Below are 20,828 nucleotides of genomic sequence, written 5' to 3'. Positions count from 1 at the left end.
ATGTGTGTATGTACACACACACACACACATTTATATAGAGAGATTTTAATAGCATATGAACCTAAATTCTACCAATTACAGAATGTAAAGTCAGTTTTTCCATTAAATTATGTAAGTCATCAAGTGACTTGCTTAGATGAATCTTAAATGATTCTAAGAGATTTATTTATCAGGTGAATAGCATTTTGAAGCTAAAACAATGTGTAGAAAGAGTAGAACCTGGAAGAGAATGATAAATGGGAATAAGGCAGAGGAAGTGAGAAAAAATGATTTAGGTAGTATATTAGGACAACCACAGGATATTAAAAAAAAAAAAAAAAAAAAAAAAAGCTGTCCGCCTATACCAACATTTTTGGGTGTCCCCAGAAATGTCAGGGCACTGAAGATCTACTTGTGGATTGGTCAAGTGTCTTGACAACAAGAGTTCACTGGGTTCAGAACAACTTTAGAGCTCAGATCAGGGATGGGAAATTGACCCGATCCAGGTATTGGAAACGTCACCTTCCTGTTATGCCACAAGCTGGCAACAGAATTTTTAGCACATGAGCCTTTGGGGGACCTTTCAGATCCAAACCATAACATCCTTCCAACAACTCTAAAAAGGAAACCCTATTGTTCTTATACTGCTGACGAGGAAACTGAGGTCAGAGTTGAAATAACTAGACAGGTCTTCTAGATGCCAAAACCCTGTTCTTCATGCAGCATTTTCTCAGTAAAGTTCATTTTCCTTTCTCTTCTAAGGTAGGATGCTTCTAGGGAGAGGATGCTTTCCTGGGGACTCAGAGGAATCAACAACATCAGATGAGAAAGGCAGATGGGCAGCCACTCAAAGGCAAGCCAGCAGTGGAGCCCCATGTGCTGGCAAGCATGAGCTCAGGGGCATGGGGCGGCACAGAGCCAGATTTCTGGAAACTCTGCTGGACCAATGAGCAGTGTGAAGACTTGAATGAGGGTCACCGGAACTCATGGAAAGCTGCCTCTGAGAGAGGCACCTACAGTGCAGCAGAGCTTCCTCAGGGTCCAGTGCTTGGAGGAAAGGAGAAAAGGTAGAGGAGCCCTGGCCAAAGAGGTGACAAGTAGCAGTGGCCATTTCCAAATCCCGCCCGCCTGTGAAATGAGGGCTCCTTATAGACCTACTTTCTTCTAGTTGGTTCCAAGAACAGAACAGAACAGCCCATAGTGCACTAGTGAGCTCACAGAAAGAAAAATACCTTCCCAGGATGGTTTTTCAGACCCACCTTTTGCCCCACCCCACTTTGCAGTGGGTTTAGGATGTTCTTGCTTTGCCTTTGTTCTCCAGCCCCATTTGGTAGCTGTAAGCTGATGTGCCTCCCCTGCCCCTGCCACCACAGTCAAGGTATCAGGAGGCTCTGGGGATGTATGGTCCCGGCTGGTGCCATCCCTTCTTGCCTCCTCATTCCACGTTGCTCTGAATCTTGCCACTCTGCCTCATCATTCAGCCTTCCCTTTCCGTCCTTCCCTTGTCCTTTCTCCTCTTGACATGGGGACCTGCCCTCTTGTCTCAGATTTAGTTTGATTTACATTTAAGTGAAAAACCCCAAGGTAGCAGTGGTTAGAAGTTTAGAGGTGGATTCGGGACTGGAGTGGTGGCTCCTTCATGTCATGCAAGGCCCAAGCTCCTAGGTTTCTGATCCAATTTCCCGAGGTCAATTCATAGATCAAGATGGCAACCAGAGCTTGAGCCAACATGAACAGAGTGAAATGGGGGAGGAAGAGCAGAAAGACAAAACAGGTGCCCCACCAAGCGGAGGGAGCTCTCTCTAAGCTCTCTATGTCCCCACATCACTTCCACTTTTCTCTTATGGACAAAACTTAGTCACATGGCCACATCTCTGCAAGGGCTGCTGGAGAAGCATGGTCTTGATTTTAACTGGGAAGTATTGGCCCAGTTAAAAATGAAGTTTCTGTCCTTAAGCAAGACCCCTCCTCTGAAGTGACCTAGCTTCACTGTCATTTATGGCTTCTGGGTCTGTGTCTTAGGCTGCCTGGGTATGGAAGAATATTAACACAATCTAATCTTAGCTTAAGTACGAGCGTCATACCTGGTCCTTGAGCTTGTCACTCTTCCAGGAACAATGTGACTTCCCATTGTGCTTGCCCAAACCCCCGTTTGGACCTGGACACCTGCTGCGTTATGATTAAGCTCATGGGAGGCAAAGCAGCTGAAGACAGATGCAGTTTCTGCCCTGAATCCTTTCTCTCTTCTTTTGTTTAATGAGCCAGTCTTCACAGACAGAATTAGAAACAGGAACATAGAGATCCTGAGGCATATAAATGATGATAAATCCCCACTCCAACTTTAGAAGTTCTTCCAGGAAAAAAAATAAAAAATAAGTAAATTAATGTACAGAACTTAAAAACTCAAAAACTACAGCCTCAAGGTATAAAAAGGTTCAGTGACTTTCAATCTAAGAAGAGGAACTCATTTTAAAAATAAAACCTCAAGGTGATTCTCAATAGGTGAAAGATTAAAAGTGATATTCATTTCTGTACATTACTCTATATATGCTAATGTGTATTTACTCATAAATTATGTCAATTAAACAATGAAATGAAGTCATACTAAGGAGTATAATTATTTGAAATCAGGACATATAGATATGGTTTTTTAATGACATTAATGTCCACTTTATTTCTATGTGTATTTTCTGTTTGATTTCTTAATATCATGGGGATGTGAGTACATACAGATAAGCAGTTATTAATGGCAACACTCTTTATAGCTTATCTCACAACTTCAGTTATGTTCTTCAGTTCAGTGTAGGTGTCAGGAGCAGTTTCTTCTGCATCTACCCAGCACAGAGTGACAAATGACCCTGACAGCTAAGGTTAAACCCCTGGTAGTTTCAAAATATTAAAATTTAATATGTTCTATGTTTGAATGTGCATGTTGTTTTTTTTATTATAACTTTATAAATAGCCACGCATATTAAAAATGAAATAAGGCTGGGGATGTAGCTCAGGAACTTGTGTAGCGTATATGAGGCCCTGGGTTTGATCTCTAGCACCGCAAAGAACAAAGAGCTCAGTAAAAATGAAATAAAACCCAATAGCCATGAAAATCCTGGAGTACTGAAGTCCATGGAGATAACTCCATATGTAATACATTGTGTTTTCATCTTGTCGCAGTTGTCTATTGTGGTGGTTAATTTCATGTGTCAATTTTATTGGACCCCAGGGTGCCCAGACATTTGGTCAAACTTTGTTCTGGGTACATCTGTGCGGGTTTTTCCAGATGAGGGTAGCATTTGCATCGGTAGACTCAGTGAAATAGATGACCCTCCCCAGTGTGGGTGGACATCATCCTATTCATTGAGGGCCTGAATACAACAGAGGGCAGAAGAAAGAAGAATTTGCCTCCTCCTCCCTTATTTTTCTTTGCCTCAGAGATTAAGGTATAACATCTCATCTCATCTTCTGCTCTGGACTGGGATTTAACCATTGGCTCCCTCAGTTCTCAGGCCGTTTTACTGGAACTGAATTATACCACTAGCTTTCCTGGAAACTACAGCTTATAGATTGCAGATCAGCGGATTTCTCAGCCTCCATAATGGCATGAGTCAATTTCTTATAATCAATCATATGTGTCTTTGTGTGTGTATATATATACACATCTCCTACTGGTTCTGTTTGTCTGGAGAGCCGCATTACACCTGTATCATGCTCTGCTTCCTCCCCCGCCCTGCCAGCTATTCTCAAGGTGTGTCTCATCTTCTTACAAAGGGGACAAAGCTCCCTTCTTGCCATTCCTGGCTGAACTGTTGCTGTTTGCTGCATCACTTCTTTTCTGTTTCTTCCTGGTGACCCCACATTCCCCTCCTTACACCTTTCTCCATAGTGTGTCCATACTGGAGGAGTTCTAGTTGGGGCAAACAGAACATGGAGGAATCACATTTTTGCATTTCCATTCATTATTCTTTGCATCAATCATGGAGAAGTAAGAATCCTATCAGAACCTTGCTTTCATGGTGTGTCAGGGGAGCCATTACAGAGTAGGCTCTGCCATGCAGGCACCTTTTATTCCGATGGAAACAGTCCACAGATGTGTCTTACCAAATACAACACCCAGCTTTTAGGAGTCTGAGCTATGCATATGTCACTCAAGACTGGAGCATTCAAATTTTTGTTGGAAATCTTCCCCTGGAATTAGAGCATGTGTTCTCACCCAGCAGCAACATAATATAAAGAGAAAACCTCAACTTCTTTGTTGTTTTCCATGGACTCAATGGGAAGTGGTCTACTGTGGGACAGAAAACCTGAGGCTTTGGGGTGGGGCCTTGGATGAAAGCACAGGCTGCTCCACTCATTAACTTTGTGAGATGAAGAAGTTTCTCAACCTCTCATGCCTTGGTTTTCTGATCTCTAAAATGAAGAAATGGTCACTGCCAACCTCAGCTACATGTCATTGCTGTGCAGCTAAAGGGAATCCGCTTCTGTAAAGGTTCTTATGCCTATGGAAGTTACCTATTCTAATTTTAGGTAGGAGGGCATATATGAGAGTCAGTGAGCAGCTTACTAGTTTTAAGCATAAAGGATGCTTGAATTTTCACCTCTTTCCTCATTCTTGTCTGGTTTGTATTCTAAGCACAGCTAGCTGCCAGTGCCAGAAGCACTAAAATCTATTGCTGTAATGAAGCTTTAGATTTACTCATAACCATAACCTCATTTTCATAAAGATGGGCATTCCTAAAGATGCTGATGTTGGGAAGGATATTTATAAGGGGCTGCTTTTTGTGTTTGCTTTCCTGTGAAAGTGTGTGATGACTTAAATAAATGTGTTTTTTGCCAGTTTTATCCATGTGAGAATTAATGATCCGTAAACATTTCCAGAATTCCCAAGATCAGAATATTGTCTTAAAAGGCTCTTTAGGTATAATTTATTTGAGTTCTATCTCTGTGCCAAAGAAAGCTCAAAAAAAAAAAAAAAAAAAAAAAACCAACATTTTTAATGTGAAGCAGTTTACACAATTGACCAAAATAATGGTTTTAAGTTTTGTTGAGTCCCACTTTGCATAATTTTTTTCTCCTGAAAGCATCCAGGCATTCAGCAGAAAATCCACAGGGTCTTGGGAGCAGAACAATTACCCACCTTAGGATGCTGAAGATAACATGGAGCAGCAGGAACAAATGTGGGTTGTGGACATGGGAGACCTAGACCAATATCCAGAGTCCACTATTCCCTAGGCAGCCATCCCTCCTCTGACCTATTTACTCTCATGTGCAATGAAGACTCTGAGCCTTGAGTTTTCCCTCCACTTCCTCTTCCTCCCTCCATAGTGGTCTCTGGTAGCTCCTGTCTTCCAGGGAGGTCTTACTCGTGGAAGTATTCTATAATGGGGCTAAAATACAGGTGACTGCAGACCTAAGCCCAGGCATACATATTTTGTTTGATCCTTGTGTTTTGAAATGAAAAGTTTACATAAAAGTCCAATTTGGAGCTTTTATTGGGAGAAAGAAAAAAAAAAAAAAAAAAAAAAACAGTGAATTTGCAATATTGGCCTTACTTTACAACTCTTGTCCAGGCTTGAGTTAGAGCCACATCTTCATTGGGCCAGAGTGTCTGATCTGTCCTGCTCTTCCACATACTCAGACCCTGAACCCAGGGGAGCTGGTGATCTTCACAGAGAAATAGAATCCATTCCATATGACTTTCTGAGCGGGACTTTGGTAGTTAGAGAAAGTCTGTCTAAGAATAAGAGATGAACCCAACTTTTAATAAGTCCATTTTGCTAAGCACAAGTTTAAGAAAAATTCTACCTTCCAAGTTTGCATTTTGTCCTCACTGATTCCTCCCATAACTGTGCGGGGTTCTATGAAGAATCTTTTGGTTCTAACTATAAGCTTACATTTTATTGAGTTTGCTTGATCAGCTCTGAAGGTAGTTAGGTTGGGCATAAGAAAATCTGACTGCAGTGTGAGCAGATACTGGGTTATGAATTGATTCAGGGTTGTTGCAGGTCCCTGTACCCGACCTAAGAGCCCTGCAGAGCAAGTGTCAAGAGGTTATTTGTGGTCAGTTACTGGGAGGGTGGAGAGCTGGACAGAGTTTGCTGCACAGATGGTGAGAGAGGCTTTGATCATGGTCAGACATACTCGTAAGTGACATTTCAGGCTCAGTTTTCACAGAGGTGACAGCAGGATCCCTAGAATGCCTCCCTCAGCAACAGGGATTCTGGAACCAGCAGTGCAATGGCAGGCCTTGACCAAAGAAGGTGACCCAGGGGGCCCTATTGCCCTCTCTGAGGGAGCCAGACTCTGCCCTGGGTTTGATGCCACAGGGTGAGCATAGTGGCATGTCCTGGTGAGCACCTGAACCAGGACAACCTGGCAGTCTTCTGCCCCCTGTCTTCAGCCCTCATGTGTATCTACAGTTGCCCTCGGCAAGTGATTTAATTTTGTACCTTTTGTTTCTTAAAGTTATTGTTATGGTGATACTAAAAAATAAAGCAGAGCATCTCTAACCTACTGTCATAGTATATCCATTTTTTAATTTAGTCAATAAAATTTATTTCATAAACCACTCTGAACTGCAGTGCAGCTTCTACCCCTGCACTTCACTGAGAGTGCTCTTTCTATGGTCAATGACTTTAATAACCCAAATGGACACCGTTTGGTCTGTATATTGCTTGACCTCTTGGTACCATCTTATGAAGCAACCATGCCATCCTTGAAGAGTTCTTATCCCATGCCTCACCTCCTCCTGGTTTCTTCTTGCCTTGTCTACTGGCCTTCAGGCAGGTAGGTGACTTGGTTCTGGCTTCCCTTCTTACCACTCTCCTTGGATAATCTCATCCACTCTCTGTGCTGGAGACACCTACATTTATGTCTTCTGCCTGGGTTTCTCCTCTCAGTCTCAGACCTGGGTATCCTCTTGCCTGTTATACATCTCTACTTTGATATTTTAGTAACTCCTATTCTCTCCCCACTGGCCTCTTTACTGCCAGCCTCAGTTGCTGTGGGCAGCTCTGTGCATTTATCAGACTCTTCAAACCTTTGCCCACCCCAAAGAATCTGCTCCTTTATGCCTCCACTCCTCTGCAAGAGAAGATCTTTGCCAATGACTGGCTGAGGTGGGGATACAAAGACTCAGCCCTCTTTCTTCAGCTGGACGACTCGTTGCTGGAGCTCCCCATGGGACCAGGCTGAAGCTAACACTGGCTGAGACCACAGCCTTTCTGAGCCCACTCCCCTACCAGCTGCTGGTTCTGTATTATTTTGAATATCCTATGCATGTATTTGAATCCCTATTTGTTTCATTTGAGTACTTAGCAACAATAAAAAAAATTAAAGGTTTGCTTATAAAGATACTTAAGGTAACTTCGCACAATTTCCTAAATCTATTTAATGAGGTAGATTTCCTGGAAAAGATCCAAGAAACTTAAAGGAATTATTTAATTTTTTTTTTCCTGGATGTAAGCAATGCTAGACAAGAAATTCAGTTAGTTTGGGAATTCCAGTTTTACCTGATAGGGCCAGACTTTAAGAACTTTTGGAGAAAGGTTCAATATGTTTGTCAACTTAGTAGGTTAAAATGTGGAAGTTTGATATGAAGGCATTCCCTCTTCTCATCATTTAGCCTAATGAGTAATCACCATATTAAGACATTTTTTCATTTGTTTTTTGCTGATTTGTGACCCTTGATTCATAGCTGAGTTACTGTGTATTTCACTGTCAAGTAGCAGAGATAAGTAGAAAGAGGTAGGAATGAATTCTTATGCAGATCTGGAGTTCAGACTTACGTGAACTTTAAACTAGAAGCTTCCTCTTTATGTATGAAAGATTCCGGCCATTGTCCAACAAGGTGTGCATGAACTGCGCTGTGTTTCCTGTGGCCCCTTAAAGATGCCTCTTCTGTGGCTACCATGTTACTGCATTATATCTGTCTCAACTTCTTGGCAGGTTTCTTAGTCACGGTTTATGTATTCTTCTTTTGCACCCTAACTATTGGTAATTCCCAATATTCAGCCCTCAGCACCACTTATTAACCCTCAGAAAGCTACTGAAAAGCAGAGAACCTGCTCCCACTTTTTTAAAATTTATTTTTATTTATTTATTTTGATTCATCAAAATGGGGGTACAACTGTTGTTTCTCTGGTTGTACACGAAGTAGAGTCGCACCTCTTGTGTAATCATACGTGTACATAGACAAATGATGTTTGTCTCTTTCTGTTACTTTTCCTCCCCCCTTCCCCCCGCTGCCCCTCTTTTTCTGCTCCCACTTTTATAATGATGGCACAGTGATGTAAGCCAAGTGTGTGATATACTCTCTCTCTCTCTTCTCTGGAGTGCTAGTCAGCTTTCTTGCTTTTCATATGCTAAATTGTGTGTTCAGTGAGTCAGAACTGAACACACCATGCGCTCACCTGGCCCTCATTCTGACGTTATTCTTCCTATCTGCAGGATGATCTCTTTACCAGATGAGTCATGCACACTGAAGATGTCTGTGGTCTTTGAGTTCCTCATTTCCTGTATCCTGACGTTCTGGACCTCAAGCACACTCACATGTTTTTATTATCACGTCATTCATGCCCATATTACCATTTCTATTCCCATTGCCACATCCCTGGTCCAGACTTGGCCAGGAATGGTCCTTAGTTCTCCTGTTCTCCAGTCTTTCATCTTTTCTAGAGACCCAGTCATTGTAGCGATTCAATGATTCCCCCAAAGAGAAGCCACTCTTTTTTTTTTTAATTATTTTTTTATTTGTTTTAATTCATGTGCAATGTATCTGACATCACGGACAATTAATTCAAGATATTGTTTACAAGAAAATAAGCATGAGAAAAAGACTGGAAAGAAATGATCCCAAATAACAATCCACATTGCCGACCTACCTAATGGTCCACACCAGAAATCTCACTGCCATTTTCAGCTTCTCACCCCTGTGAACCGCAACATTCTATTAGATCTGCTTCTTTAAAATCTCTCAAATTGGTTTCTTCCTCTTCTTTTCATCACCCTGATCTTCACATATGACCTCAGCTTCAGTAACCATCACTGTTGCAAAAAGACATAACCAGTATCTCTGTGCTGATCCCACTAGAACCTTCCTTCCATTCTGTGTCAGGAGATCCACTTTGCAAAACAGATCTGATGGCATCATGCCCCTCGGTGCCCAGTGAAGACTCTCATTTTCTTCTTTTCATTTACTCTTTTACATGTCCATTCATTAGTGTGACATAAAAGACACTTTAGAATCAGCCACGGGCCTCTCATCCTCCAACTGATTCCCCTCTGTTTCTGACCCCAACCACTGTGTCAACCACTCATCACTTCTTGAAGACACTATGCTCAGATATGTAGCTGAACATGTGCATGAGTTATCTTCTGCACCCACAGTGTCTTCCTCCATTCTCCTGCTGGTAACTCCTGTGCATCCTTCCTGACCTAGCACCTCCCCAAATCTCCCACCTCTGCCACCTGGTGTTTTTACATACCTATCTACAGCACCTCATACTTTGTTCTGTAGCTATGTCTTAGCCTGCTCCCTAAGCTAAGTTGCAATTGCTTTATATACCAAATATCTGGCAGAGAGCCAGGCACATAATAGAAGCTTAATGTATCTGATAAGTGAATGAACAAAAGAATGAACGAATGCTCTAAAAATAAAGGAACCAATTCAATCTTTTCCTTTTTGTTAGAGAGTGCATGTAAAATATATTTAAAATGCGAGTTGCCAGAAGTGTAATAAGTGGTTCAGACTAAGATGACTCTATTTTGGTGAGAAAAACTTTTTGAACATTAGAGGAGTTAGGGAACAAAGCAATTAATATATATTAGGGGTGATGAGGGTATATGTTTTGAATGGGCATGTTTTAAGATTATTAAGTGTTTCTGTATTTGAATCAATATGTATAGTATCAATTTAAGCTTATCTATTATGAACTTTTAGACACTGATAGTCAAAAAATAGTTACTATTATTTAAATTACTCAATTGAATTTATTTCTGAAATCAAATTGTACTTCATTACTTATACAGTTATGTACCACATAGGAACATTTTGGTTAACAACAGACCATGTACACAGCTGTGGTCCCATAAATTATAATGGCAGTAAGAAATTCTGTGGTCTAATGATATTGTAGCAGTCACAATGTCATAGCACAACACAGTGCTTGGGCTTGTGGTGATGCTGGTGTTAACAGATCTATAGCACTACTGGTCATATAAAAGTTCAGCACATATCATTATGTATAGTGTATAATATTTGCCAATGGTAATAAATAATTATGTTACTAGTTTGTACACTTACTATACAAACTCTTCTTTTTATCATCATTTTAAAATGTACTTCTTATTTTTTAAAAAGTTAACTATAAAACAGCCGCATGTGGGTTCTTCAGGGGATTTTAGAAGGAGGCATTGTTATCATTGGAGATGTCATTACCCTGAAGATCTCCGAGTGGGACAAAATGTCGGGGTGGAGGTGGGAGACAATGATATTGATGATCCTTGCTGTTATGGTCTAGATGAGAGATTTCCCCCAAAGGCTCATGAGTGAGACAATGCAAGAGGATTTAGAGGTGAAGTGACTGGGTTGTGAAAGTCTTACCCTAATGAGTGCAAAAATTCCCTGACAGGGATTAATTGGGTAGTGACTGTAAGCAGGTAAGGTGTGGCTAGAGGAGCTGGGTCAGTGGGAGTGTGCCTTTGGGGTTTATGTTTTGTCCCTGGAGAGTGGATCTCCCTCTCCCCCCCGACTCTCTCTCTCCTCCTCTCACCCTCTCTCTCTGCTTCCTGGTTCCATGACCTGAGCTGTTTTTCTCCTCCTTGCCCTTCTGCCATGATGTTCTGCCTCATCATGGGCCCAGAACAGTGGAGTCGGCCATCTATAGACTGAGACCTCTGAAACTACGAGCCCCAAATAAACTTTCTTCCTCTAAAATTGTTCTTGTCAGGTTTTTGGGTCACATCCGTGGAAAAAGCTGACTAAAACACTGACCCTGTGTGTGTGTCTTAGATTTTTAACAACAACAACAAAAAAGAAATTTGAAAAGTAAAAAGAAAATTTTTAAGTTTTAAAGAGAGGCAATTCCACCCAGCCTAGGCATGTGGCCAGCTCTACGTTCTAGGTCTGAACACGCTGCAAGTGTCCACACAATGATGGCATTGACTCAAAACAAATCACCAAGCCAGTTTTGTGTTTTGTGACTTGGTGGTTTCTTTGCTCCAAGGCCAGTGACTGATAAAACCCACTAGAAAGAGAGACAAGCAGACGAGTCCCCTGATGTGTGATCTGGCACATGTCATTTTGGGCCTGTTACCTGTCTGCCTGTGGGATGAGGGGGTTATGCTAGGAAATCATAAAGTTTTCCTTGACTTCAGATATTGTGCATACAGAGTGTCAGTTGTAAGCACGATGGATACAGCCAAGAAAAGTTGTGAGTACAATATATCAAATGATTCATTGGAAAGGTAAAGTACACATTCCCACTTCTGGGCCCCTCTGATTTTTCTAATTTCCAATTTTGATATCTGTATATTGTGTTCTTAAAACTGGTTTCTAGTATACCTCCCCAATGCCATGTAGCCTGCACATTGCTTACATAACACATCTCTAGAAGCTGTGTAGTCGGAGGAACTCCACCCATGCCCAGGGCTGTTCATCACCCAAATGCAAAAGGACAGCCACATGTGAACATCCTCCAAAGAGCAAGCTGAGAAAAGTGGGGAGCCCCTCCTACTCCAGTTTTGTGGGGATTCATTTTGCCAAATGCTTCACACATAGTAGGCATTCCACAAAGGTAATCTCCATTTTGTTTTTTTATAAAAGCATAAATAAGGCAAGGAGGGTTTTACCTTCCTTGCTCTGATAAAGGAGAAGTCAAAGAAATATAATATTTTAAGATTTTTTTTCTCATGTTCTCTAGGTTTCTCAATTGTTTTCTTTTAGAACTTAAATTTGGAGAAGGTAGTTCTCTCTGCAGCGATTAGGGAGTTACAGGTTGGGTGGATCAGCTGTGGATGGGCATCTGGGGGTAAATGCTGTTAACGGCTCTCACAGTGAAATCTGGCATCTCTCCACAGCTGACATTCACCTTCACTAATATTCTCTTTTGGAGGGACAGATCAAATATTAATAGAATTAAATAGTAGCTCACATACAATGCATGATGCATTAAATGTCAGAAAGTACGTGATGATGTCAGTTAGAGAGATCCTCTGAGCCTATATTCAGCCTAGGTAAGGGAGAGATTGAAGTCTGGAACATTTTTATTTTGTTTGCAACAAGCCAGAGAGTGATGCCAGCTCCATTTCTCTTGGGAGATAGATTTTTTTTTGCTCAAGGTCAAATCTACATCCATAAGCTCAACAATAGGAAGAAAATTCTCTAGGGCAAAAACATCTATTTCTGTGGATGCCACGTGAGACAGGTTTTGACCAACTCTGGAGGCCGTGTGCTTATCCAAGCCTTGGACTGTGGAAACTTTTATACTAGTGTGTGAATGGGGAACAAAAACATTTTAAATCCTGCCATCAACTTAAATCTCTTATTCAAAAATAAAGAAGAAGAGTCCTATCCCGGGCTGGGGATATAGCTCAGTTGGTAAAGTGCTTGCCTTGCAAGCACAAGGCCCTGGGTTCAAATCCCCAGGTTCAAATCCCCAGCACCAAAAAACAAAACAAAACAAAAAAAAAGAGTCCTATCCCTTGGTGGGACAGCTATGTGAGAATTGCTGTTTGTTGCATGTCTGAGTATTTTATTTTAACTTTTCTATGGTGCTTTATTTCCTGTAAATTAAAAACAAAGAGCAGAAAGTCTTGCCAGGTGCACATTCAGAATTTACAGATGCAAAGCAAGAGCTGGTCAAATGTTTGATTGTTTTGCCTACATGTTTTCCAAAATATCAGAAGCCTAAACAATTGGTAAAGAAGGTGACATTTGAAGTGGGTGTTAGAGAGAAAAGAGGAGAAATTTGCCAGTAAGGAAAAGGGGGAAGGTCACAGTACAAGAAGGGAAGACCTCAGGCAAACATAGGGATGGGAAGTTCATAGTCTCCAGTAGGAACCACCAAATGTTGCTGGGTAGTGGTGGAGGCGAGCAGGGGTTTTTGAGTCAGAGAGCCCTGCTCCCATCTCCATGGGAACAGAGTCTAGTGTGGTGGTGCAGGCGGGCGATGCTGAGCCTGAGCAAGGCCAGAGCAGTAGCAGGAGAGATGTGTGCAGTGGTATTTTAGTGGCAAAACCGAGAGGGTTTGATACAGGATTAAGAGCAGATGTGAAGAAAGAACAGTGGAGGAGTTGAGGTTGAGTCCTAAGATTCCAGAAGGGCCTCTGAAGAGAAGTTACACTCTTTGGGGAAAAATATGGGGTTGGAAAAAAAAAATCAATGTTTTTTAGATGTTTATATTTCAGTTCCACGTAATATGGTGACCTGGAAGCTATTGGCAGTTACAAACTCCAGGAAAAATACCTGAGTCCCTAGACAGGTATACCTCTTAGAAGAAAATTTGAGACTGAAGATGTGAGAAGCACTGGCACAGAGAGTCATTTATGACACACATATGGATTATGTCCCTCAGTGGGGGGATATAGAACAAGAAAGATGAGGACCGAGGAGCAGACTCTGGGAAAGAAATAATGAAATGTGTCTTTTTCTGAAGAAAAGACCAGTTGCTCTGAGGGGGTCACGGGCATCAGGAAAACAGAGTGATCAAAACTGCAGATGTCAAGGAGACCATGGGGTGGGCGACTCTAAAAACCTTTGGATGTGACCATATATGACTTTGGTCTCCAAAGATGAACCATCCCGGCGGCCATCCAGGAAACAGAAACCCTCCACATATTTGACATGAAGACGGTTAAATTCAGGGAATCAATTACCAAAGTATTGTAAGAGCTGGAGAAGGAACAGGAAAAACAGGATGCTATCCTGAGGATAGCAGGAACTGAGGAAGTCTGCTTCTGCCTTCAGGGCTGGAGGAGAAAAGGGAGCATGACCAGGACCCTGCCAGGCTACACTTGCTTGGTGAAGGCTTTGCTACTGCCACCATTGATACTGAAGGCGCTCCCATTGTCACGGAGAGACAGAGGCTATTCACTCACTGACTTCTCCCTCCACTGGGACATAAAGCAGAGCCATGGCACCTCCCTTCCCTGTGGAGCTGCACACAGATGCCTCCCACTGACAGGACTAACCAGAACCCACAGGCAAGAGAGTCTAGGAAGCATAGCTTCCAAGCTTCCAGCCCCCACCCCTGCCTGTGCTACCCAGGGGACTATGGAAAAGCAAGAAGGAGGCTCAGCCCAACAAGCAATACCTCAAAGAGGGCAGTGAGACCATTGTTTCCATATACTAGATGCTGTTATTTCTCTGTTTTAAAAAAATAATATGTAACGTGCTGATTTTCACAAGTCTTAATGTCATAGGTTCATCATGATTTGTGGTTTTCATGACTTCGTCTATGTTTTTATTTTAATGATTAATAAAGATTTAGGGGTCCATTTTCCTTTAAGATTAGCATCGTCTCCAGAGAAGAACTGGGCTGCACTCAGAGTAGTGGGTGGTGGAGGAAGAAGCAGGGTATGCCCTTCACCCAGGACATGGGTGGAACCTGACTTTGCAGAACAGGAAGCTTCCTTTGTCCATATCTGGAACATTCTCTATCAGTCTTTGTATTCTTGTTCCTCACAATTCCATTCCTCTTGGGCTTCTGCTCAGATGAAGTCACTCATAGTCCTCAGTGAAGGATGCTGATCTGTTTTATGCTCTGTGGCTGATTTGAGGTGGGAGATGTGATTGGCCTCCCTTCCTCAGAGTTGTAAAGATAGGATATGGTGATGGTGAGAGTCCATCTGTGCTTAGTGGAACCCCAGGGTCTCTGAGGAGGGTCTTCCCTCAAGTCAGGGAAGCAGAGATGGGTGGGGATGGTTGGGGGCAGTGGAGACTGTGTTGAAGGGCAGGCACAGAGAGAGCTGGGGCAGGAAGCAGTGCCCCATGGGAACATGTCCTCCAGACACTTTCCCACTGGATCTGAGGAGCCCAAGGACTTGGAAGTGTGCCCCTTCTTGGAGGCTAGCTGTTCTTTTTTATTCCTTTTCTTTTTCACAGGCTCCTGGCCAAAGTCCAGATTTATTTTGCAACTCTGAAATACAGTGTTATTGATGTGAGTCTACAGTGTGAAGGTCTTATCTTTCTCGTGACCCGGCCATTCACTCATTTCTCATCTTTCAAGGAAAGAATTGCAATGCCCTTAAGGTGCTCTCTTCAGTTACTAAAGAACTCTCTCCCTCCTCAAGCTCAGGATGGATGTGCATCTGATTTCACTACCTTCCCTTCAGATGTGTAAATGTCACTGAACATCTTCCATGGTCTATTTTGGAGGAGAGAGGAAAGAAATTCTTGGTTTTATTAAATATGGAGCTTACTATTTGTTTCCATTATTTTTATTTACTTCAGCGGGTTCCACAGAAGTAATTTATGTAAATGTGCATGTAACATGTCACCCTTTTTTCTTATTGTGATTGTCAGTTTCTCATCAATTATAGGTTGAATGTGTTCCATATAAATTATGACTCTCTCCTATGGCTTTTTGAGTGACCCAAATTTTTTCAATGTTTTTATTCTTTTTATACAGAGATAGTAACTAGCAAAAATATTTCAAGAAAGGATTCTAGATATTCTCACTCTTACCACCACCACCCCCAGGAAACAAATAACAACAACAACAACAACAAAAATCTAGTAATAGATGTAATTTGAACTATTACTTGGTGTTTTGTTTTGTTTTGTTTTGTTTGTACCAGGGATTGAACCTAGGGGTGCTTAACCACTGAGCCATATTCCCAGCCCATTTTAAATATCTTATTTAAAGGTAGGGTCTCATGGAGTTTCTAAGGGCCTTGCTAAGTTGCTGAAGCTGGCCTTGAACTTGTGATCCTCCTGCCTCAGCCTCCCAAGTCACTGGGATTATAGGTGTGTGCCCCTATACCTGACTATTACTATTACTTTTTATCTGACATGGAACTATTACTTTTTATCCATACCATTTTTTAAGTCAAATGAACAAGTCAACTCACCTGATATTATTCATAAATTGAATCATGATTAATGGGTTTTGGCCAAATATCCCAGAAGCCCAGAAGACCCAGTGGTGAGGTGGGAGCCTTTTCTGAGCACATTTTGTGGAAATAAAGCTTAACTGGTTTGAACTAAAATAGTGCCAGAAGTTTCCAGAGTTGCTTTAACTTTCTAGGTCCTTTTTACACACCTTAGTTATATTTCCTCATTTATTTCTTCAACAAGTTCTTCAAGATGCCCCCCCAAAAAAAGAAAGAAAAGGAAAGAAAGAAAGAAGAGAGAAAGGAAGGAACAGAGTCCCTGAGGAAGTGAATAGCATGCGGCTCTGAGGTGCAGAGCAGCACTCTTCGTCCTCTCCCCAGCGTCCACTGTTTACTCAACTGCCTGCAGAACTTCAGGAGGCTGAGGCTCCCCAGCACCTCATCAAACAAGTTTCCAGTGAGATGTATGGGGTACAGTGAAGACTCTGGCTTCTGGCTTAAAAAATGGTCTCCCTTTATGTCTGCTAACCACATAGCATGTTTGGTGTTTGTGATGAACTTTAACATTCAGAGGGAATATCTACACTTTATTCTCCTTCCTCATAAATCTGTGGTATACTGAGCTCTATTGGCCTTGACTGATTTTTTTATAATACCATTGGGGGCAGCAAAAATGATTCTGCCTGTAATTACTCAATGAGAATGATATTACCCAGGACATATTAACAGCAAAACCTATTTTTAAATGATCATGATTGTTATTATACTATAAATCAGGTCTACTCCTTAGAGTCCAGCTCTCAAAATCATCTAAATCATTGCTAGAAGAAGTATTCCATGATCGATCCGCTACCTAACCTCACATTCACTACTCACATGACAACGTGGCTCCTGCCTACTGCCCCCCCCATGATCCCACGTGATCTCCATGCTGCCAAATCCAGTGGACACTTCTCTGCCCCCATAGACAGTCATCTGTTCTTGAACTTCCTCTTCGTCCTTCTCAGTCTCTCAGGCTTCACCTCTTCAACTTTCTTACCTGAGTTTTAATGTGTGGGGTTCTCCTAGTTTGTTCCCAGGCACTGTTTCTCCCTTGCTACAACCTCTCCCCAAGAGTGGCTCATCTATTCCCATATTTATGAAGTTATCTATGAAAGTAGCTCCTAAATGTACAGAGCTGGCCCAAGTCCGTCTTCTGAGCCGCTGAAACATATATTCAGTTGACCTCCTGGTGCTACTCCTCAGGTGTCTCACAGATTTCATTAAATCAGGTTCCTCCCCAACCTAGTCTTCTCTGTCTCCGGAATAGTTCCTCTGTTCACCTGGTGACATAACCCAAAAACCTGATTCTCCGCCCTCCTGGGCATTACCAGGCCTAGCATACTAACCTCCCCCTCGCCAGCTCCTGTCCTGGCTGAAATCTCAGGCGCCCTTACCTTGATTCCCATGGCAGCCCCATGCTCCCACTCAGGGCCTTCTGTGAGTGGACCTTCACCTGACAGCAGCTGATTTTCCACTGCAAACTGAGGCCTGCTCTTGCCCTCACCACAATCCTCTATAACTTCTCCTTGCACTTTGAATAAAATCCCAACTTTTTTTCCATGTCCTCAGCTTGGGGCTCCTTGGCCTCCCTAAAAACTCTTGCCCTCTGCTCCATCCTCTACCTAGAATGTTGATTATTCCCTTTATCTTACTCCTTCTCATCTTATTATTTTACCTTAAATGCCCCCTCCTGAAAGAGCCCTCTCTCTCCACCCTATCTAACATTGGCCCCCATGTGATTCTCAGTCTCATTTCCTACTAATTCTGTTGTCAAGAGCCTTATGATTCATAATTGTTTTGTTTTACTTAGCTTTTCATCATCTGAATTCCACCTTAATACATGTTCCATGATGGGAGGAATTGTATCTTTTTAAATTTTTATCTGCAGAATCTGGAATAGTAGGCCCTTAATAAATGTGAATTGAATGAATGATTGACAGTCTGAGCAGTGGTGCCTGTGACCATCAAGTGCTGGCCCCTAGCTGTGGATAAAAGATCCCTGTCTCTTTGATAAGGAAATTAGAGCATAGCAAACAAATGGCATGCATACCATCCTTTCTCCCTGCTGTATTCCTAGGACACTGTTAACTCATCATGACACCCAGTCCTATAGGGTCTCCATGCAGCCTTTCAACACATAGCAACTGACCCATTAGTAACCTATTACAGTTGGCTTGGCCTTGGAAAAAGAGACCATGCAATGTTAACAAGCTTTTTCAGTTGGCTACTCTAGAGCAATCTATCAACAAGAGAGTAGACCAGATATTAGAAAACATTGCTACAGATCATACTAGACATGTCTGAAATTTTTAGTTATTAGACAAATGCAAATAAAAACCACCTTACTACCACTATTACCCAGTGCTCAAGCAGCCAATAAGTATTAAACATTTTTACCCAAATGTCATCACAGGAAACTTTACATGTAAACAAGTATGATCAGATGTTATGGATACTTGGGTCACTGAATTTCTTGACAGTACAAATGAATAACTAGTATTTGATATTTGTTTCTTTGCCTATCTAAAAATCTATAGCATCACTGTGAAGCAGTAATCAAAACAGCCACACAGAAAAAAAGAAGCCCATAAAGATTAGGGAGCTTTTTGATTAGTGACTATGCACCCTTGCACCAGATCCTAAATCCATCACTCTTTTCTTCTGTCTAACCATTTGAGGGCCTGGTCCTTCCCAGGACATATCAAGAGGGTACCTTATTTTGCATGATTTGGGGTTGATTCTATAATTATCCAGTGTCTCAGTCCATTTTGTGTTGCTATAATAGAATATCAATACTGGATAATTTATAAGAGCAGAGATTTATTGTTTATGATTGTGGAGGCTGGGAAGCCTCAGATCAAGAGGCCCACATCTGGTGAGGTCCTTCTTGCCGCATCATCCTTTGGTGAAATTTGGAAGGGCAAAGAGAGCATGTGTGTGTGCAGCGGAAGGGTCTGAACTCATGCTTTTATAAGGAACCTGTTATGGTTTAGATACAAGGTGTCCCCCCAAAAGCTCATGTGTGAGACAATGCAAGAACATTCTGAGGTGAAATTATTAGATTATGAGTTGTGGCATAATCAGGAGATTAATCTACTGATATGGATTAACTGGGTGGTAACTATAGTCAGATACATGTGGCTGGAGGAGATAGGTCACTGGAGGCATGTCTTTGGGGCTTATATTTTGTCCCTGATGAGTGAAGCTTGCTCTGCTTCCCAGTTACCATATCCTGAGCTGTTTTCCTCCACCACACACTTCCACCATGATGTTCTGCCTCACCTTGGGCCCAGAGCACTGAGGTCAGCCAACCACAGACAGAACCTCTGAAACTGTGAGCCAAAATAAACTTTTCCTCCCCAAGTTGTTCTTTTTAGATATTTTCGTCAGAGTGATGCAAAAGCTGAATAAAACAGAACCCACTCTTGCCATTATTAACCCTCTGCTGTGATAATGACATTAATCCATTCATGACCTAATCACCTCTTAAAGGTGCTACCTCTCAACACTGTAGCATGGGGGATTAAGTTTCCAGCACATGAACTTTGGGGTGGCATTTGAACCATAGCAACCACTATAAGTTATCCCACACAGTCCTACCTGATGACTTCTACAAGATACTGCAGGGAATTAGAATCTAATAAGAAACAAATGGTTCAGATGAATGATATTCCTTTCCACCACTGACTCTGTGGCTCAAAATACTTCATTTGCTGTAATAAACTTGGAGAGGCTTGGTACAGTTTATTTTTGGACACCCAGTGAGTTTTAAAATGCCATTGAAATTTGCAGTCTGGTATGTCAGAAAACATAAAGCTCAAGTAATTCTGTGGATCAAGTTCACAGAGATTCTTTAATCCCCAAAGACTTGTATTCCTGTATATTTTATCCCATTTAATTTAGTGTTTGTGAAACAATAATAGAAACCAGTCGATTTGAGGCTGTTCTTATATTGTTTACAAATGTTGTAGCTGTCAATGACTTTGCTCATTGTGCTCTGAATGTAAGGGACTGAAGCAGATCTTCCTTGAGAAAACACCTCTGTACTGTCCCCTGTAAGCATTTTATTCAACCAAATGTACATATATTCTATTTCACTATAATCATTAGTTCACTTGAGCTTGTCTTCCCTTACAATACTTGATTCAGCCATTAACTACCAAACACTATTAATAAAACATGAGGTTTAATATAAAAAGGCAAAATATTTCCAAGTCATGTATCTGATAAGGGACTAGTCTCCAGAATATATAAAGAACACATGCAATACAACAATAAAGAACAAGTTATCTAATTTAGAAATGGGAAAAAGATTTGGATAAACATTTCTCCAAAGAAGATATGCAGATGTCTCATAAGTTCATGAAAAGATGTTCAGCATCATTAGTCATAAGGGAAATGCAAATAAAAACCATAATGAGTACCACCTCACATCCCCTAAGATAGCTATAACGAAAGAGACAGACAATTACAAGTGTTGGTGAGGGTGTGGAGGAATCTCAGCCTTCACAAATTACTGCTGGCAATGATGTAGCCATTTGGAAAACAGTCCGGCAGTTTTTCAACTAGTGTTACTATATGACCCAGAATTTCCACTCCTAGAATTGAAATATATGTCCACACAGAAACTTGTATACAGATATTCATAGCAGTATTACTTGCCATAGCTCAAAAAAAAAGAAAGAAAATAAATAACTTAAATATCAATCAGCTTATGAATGGATAAATAAAAATATGTTCTATCCATAAATAGAATGCTA

General features: G+C 41.5%; 1 protein-coding gene across 3 annotated transcripts in view; it reads left to right on the top strand.

Moving 5' to 3' along the window:
• MYRIP (myosin VIIA and Rab interacting protein) overlaps positions 1-20,828 on the top strand; it is a 335,723-nt gene that overhangs the window by 128,942 nt on the left and 185,953 nt on the right. Inside the window, exon 1 of one of the 3 annotated variants that reach the window (XM_079114757.1) lies at positions 18,833-20,123. The exons of the other annotated variants lie outside the window; for them this stretch is intronic. The gene's annotated coding sequence lies outside the window, so the exon portion shown is untranslated. Of the gene's footprint in view, positions 1-18,832; positions 20,124-20,828 lie in introns of those variants that run through there. 3 annotated transcript variants of the gene reach the window in all.

Source organism: Sciurus vulgaris, assembly GCF_902686455.1.
Source record: "Sciurus vulgaris genome assembly, chromosome: 16".
Classification (NCBI taxonomy): domain Eukaryota; kingdom Metazoa; phylum Chordata; class Mammalia; order Rodentia; family Sciuridae; genus Sciurus; species Sciurus vulgaris.
The sequence above is the reverse complement of the archived record's forward strand: the minus strand, read 5'-3'. Positions and strand labels throughout refer to the sequence as shown.